Source organism: Camponotus vicinus, unplaced genomic scaffold (assembly GCF_025532165.1).
Source record: "Camponotus vicinus isolate PSW18456_S1 unplaced genomic scaffold, iyCamVici1.0 SCAF_9, whole genome shotgun sequence".
NCBI lineage: Eukaryota > Metazoa > Arthropoda > Insecta > Hymenoptera > Formicidae > Camponotus > Camponotus vicinus.
In genome coordinates this window covers 11290516-11294400 of record NW_028141981.1, presented here as the reverse complement: position 1 = coordinate 11294400, position 3885 = coordinate 11290516, and the positions used below count along the sequence as shown (strand labels likewise).

General features: G+C 31.0%; 1 pseudogene; it reads right to left on the bottom strand.

The window, feature by feature from the left end:
- Positions 1 to 1062: 1062 nt before the first annotated feature.
- LOC145977206 (uncharacterized) lies at positions 1063 to 1828 on the bottom strand (annotated as a pseudogene).
- Positions 1829 to 3885: the final 2057 nt, after the last annotated feature.

The window sequence follows — 3885 nt, the reverse complement described above, 5'->3', positions numbered from 1 at the left end:
AGCTTCATTTCAAATAACATGTATAACGTTTTTTATTTAGACTTTTATACATAAAAATTTTAATTTTTAATTGTAATTAAACATATATGTACATAACACATGTAAGTGACTTTTTTGCAATATCACTCTAAGTTTGAGATTCTAATCTCTTATAGTAAGCTGTCTCTTCTGTGTACTAATTTTAGTCTCCATGATTATTTAATAATTTTATTCATATTTCTTATTGTATGTAACATAGAACATGTATTTAAATTCGAAGTTTAGAAAAAAAAATTTATTTCTCGTTGACATTATTAAGCATGACGTTAAGATTGCACTCACAGTTAAAAAAATTGTATAAGAAAGACTAGCAAATCTTATCACGGGGAAATCTATATGTAGATTTCCTTGAAGTGTATGAGTATGTATGTTACGTCTCTTTTTCTGTAATTATACGTTTATACTAATTGTATTTTTATAGACGTCTCTTTTGATTGTGATTTGTTCAAAATCACTGTTATATATTTTTATGTGATTTGTTATATATTTGTTATATCTGCACGATATTCATTTACATCTTTCCCTTTAATTATATATGAATATTCATATATGAATACCGTGTGCCAACGAGTAATGAGACAAACATAAATGCATTTTCTTAAAATATTTATATTATTCGTATCTTAGGATATCATTAATAGTAAGACATTTAAATATGATTTTCCAATTTCATGGCATGCTCGCATTATAACATTTTGTTTTATTTTTTTGTCTTTTCGTGATAGATTTGCTAGTCTCAGACATTTATGCAATAATTTTAACTGTGATTGCGATTTTCTATGACATTGGGAATTGCATATTTCTTTTTCCCGTTATTGAACAGAAAATGTCAGTAAATTAAAAGTTTTAAATTAATTAGTGCAACAATCTTTAAGATATATTTAACGATTTTTAAGATACTAATAATATAAAAAGTGAAGGAAATATTTTCGTACTTTTATGTAAGTTACAATATAAATTTAAAATACGTTCTATGTTACTTATTTTCTTTATTTTATAATATTTTAATCTTTTTATAAAACTTTACTTATTTGACAAGTTTTTTATTTTTCTTTTAAATGTATTCACTGCCTTTGCAGCGTGATTATTGTATCGCGTACGGGAATATATTTTAACTGTCATTAAAAATTTTAACGCTTGCATGCGGTGATCGTAACACTTATCATTTATATCAAACCATCCGGCATGCATTTTATTCGTTGCATACATACCTTCATTCGCAATCTTCTCAAGAATCTGTGTGGATGCCCAATGATGTTGCCACGTACGATTGAAGCTCAACTGTGTTTTAATTATATTTATAAAGAGGCTTGTTGGTCGAGTTAATTTTGTAATTGTTGGAGCATCCTCGTCTGCGTTGGGATATTCACGGTATTCAATGTATCTTTCATTTGGCGTTGCGTCCTCCATTGGCGTTTTTAATATTGTTGTACGACAATTCTCACAATTATTTTTCTCAATACATCGTCGTGCGACACACCCTACAAAATATGTTATTGCGTTATCATCATAATTATTAAGTACTTACATTATTTATGTCCACATCATATTCCTCGAGAATGTCTGAATGTTTGTCAAATAATTCTGTTACTAAATCGACATCATCAACATCGTCTTCAACATCATCAACAGCAACAACATTATTTGCACTCATACAATATTCAACCGTCTTAATAACTTGATTCGGTTTAGTAATGAGAGCTTCACTTTCAGAGCATTGCACGTTGCCTTTATCACTTGTCTGAATGTAACCAGTGGATAATATATGTCTAATTGATAGTCGGACCATTCTTGCAGTTGGATTTGGATTAAATCCTCCTCGTTGCCGAAGTTTTGAAAATAAATGTTCCACTAAATCCTAGTTGCATAAACCTGTTGCAAGTTCAAATTCTTCATTTTTACTTGCAAGTTCTTTATACAGAGCAAGAATTGCTTGTGTCGTAATGATAAAACCTTTGAAACAAGGAACTTGATATATTCTGTCCGAAAATTTTGACCATCCTGAACACCACTGCACAAAGTTTGTCAACAGATCTTCAATATCTGGATTTTTCCTTGATAATGATCGTTTTCCGCCGAATGTGACATTAAAACTGTGGGAGTTGCAAGCATCAATTACGCTGTTCATATGCTCTGCAAAATCAGCTGTCGCTTCCCATGTATTTGAATTTAATTCTTTAGAGTCACGGGCTATTTTAATTGCACATGCGAATGTATGGCTAAATAATTGAAACGCTCTTTTTACATTCATTGCTTCAAAACAATTTGGATGAATGTGTGCCCTTGAAATATGGGACAATAAATTAGAGTCTCCTTTTGTCGCATTATCAATGCTCCAGGTTTTCACAAAATCAGAATATGATGCAATTATTTCTCCTTTGCAATATACATATATTGTCATGTGTTCTAAGAAAACTCGCTAATCTTTTTACTAGATGCGGAAAATCGTATAAAGTATAACATTTTTTATTATTATATATAAAATATGGATTTTCTACATCAACGCCTAGTTGATTATAAGTGGCTTGATTATTTGTACCTTGATCACATGTCAAAAGTTTCACATTCGCACCCGTGTCATTCAATTTATCTAGACACATCTCAATTAAGTGAATTATTTCATGTGATTTCATACATTTACCTGGAAGAAAATATGCCAATGGTTGTCGCCATGGATGACGTGCATTTAAGCTATCAAGGCAAAAGACAAAAATGCACTTCGTTTTTTCTGTTTGTCTGCCTAAAGGTTCTAGATCAACAAAACTTTCTATTTCGTCTAATTTTGAGGAATATTCTTCATAGCTTTTAATAGACATCTCGTCCCATTTCAATGCACACACTCTTTCTTCCTCAGGAATTTGTGCAACTTTTTCTTTCAATTTTTGAAATATAATATCACAAAATCCTGGTTTTATATTATATTCTTCTACCCATCTTCTAATTGTTCTTTGTCCAGGGAAATTGCAATCTGCTTTCTTTAAACGGCAAAATGCTGACGCTGAATAATAATATAATTGTTTTGAAAGTATTTTCTCTTCCTCAGTATATCGTGTACGTGGTGTATGCAGTTGTAAATGTATCATGGTCCTTGCTACAGGATGCAGTTCTTGTGCATTTATTAAATTTTTTAGCACTTTTTTCTTTTCTTTCTTTTTATTTGAATTTTTACATTTACATGTTTGTGCCATCCTTTGAATTCGAAATTCTAAGCGCTTGATTTTTTGCCGCAAATTCAAATTCTCAATTTCCAATGCTTTGTTTTTTTGCTTTTAGATCACTTTTTTCTTTATTATTTCTTGGAATGCTATCATCTTCGCATTCAACATTTCTTTCACTGCTTTTACATTCAATATCTTGATGTATGAGTGGCTCCAAATGTACCCATTCCATTACGTTTTCCTCTTCCGCAGATATTTCGAAATTGAAAGCTGCAGGCCTGTATGTCCGTAGAGCACACTCTTCAGATATTTGTTCCTCCATTATTAGATTTTCATCGTTGGATGAAAGTGCTTCTGTAATATCTCTTTGCATTTCACCTACTTCAACATTTTCGTTTACAGAATTTGAGCCAGCGTTTTCATACGCAATTGGTACAGCATCCTTTCTTAATCGTCCTTTTGTTGCGTTTGTAAATGATGTAATAAAGAAATGATCTTCACACAATCCTAATTTTCTAAGGGTATTGGCAGACAATTTTTCCAAATTTGTATTTCCTGTAACAAAAATACAACACATTATGAAAATTACGATTACATGTTTACTTCAAGCTGACATAGCAATTGATATACCGAGTGTTTGGTAAAAATAATTTTCTATGTCGGGCGTGTCGGTTATAACCAATTCGAT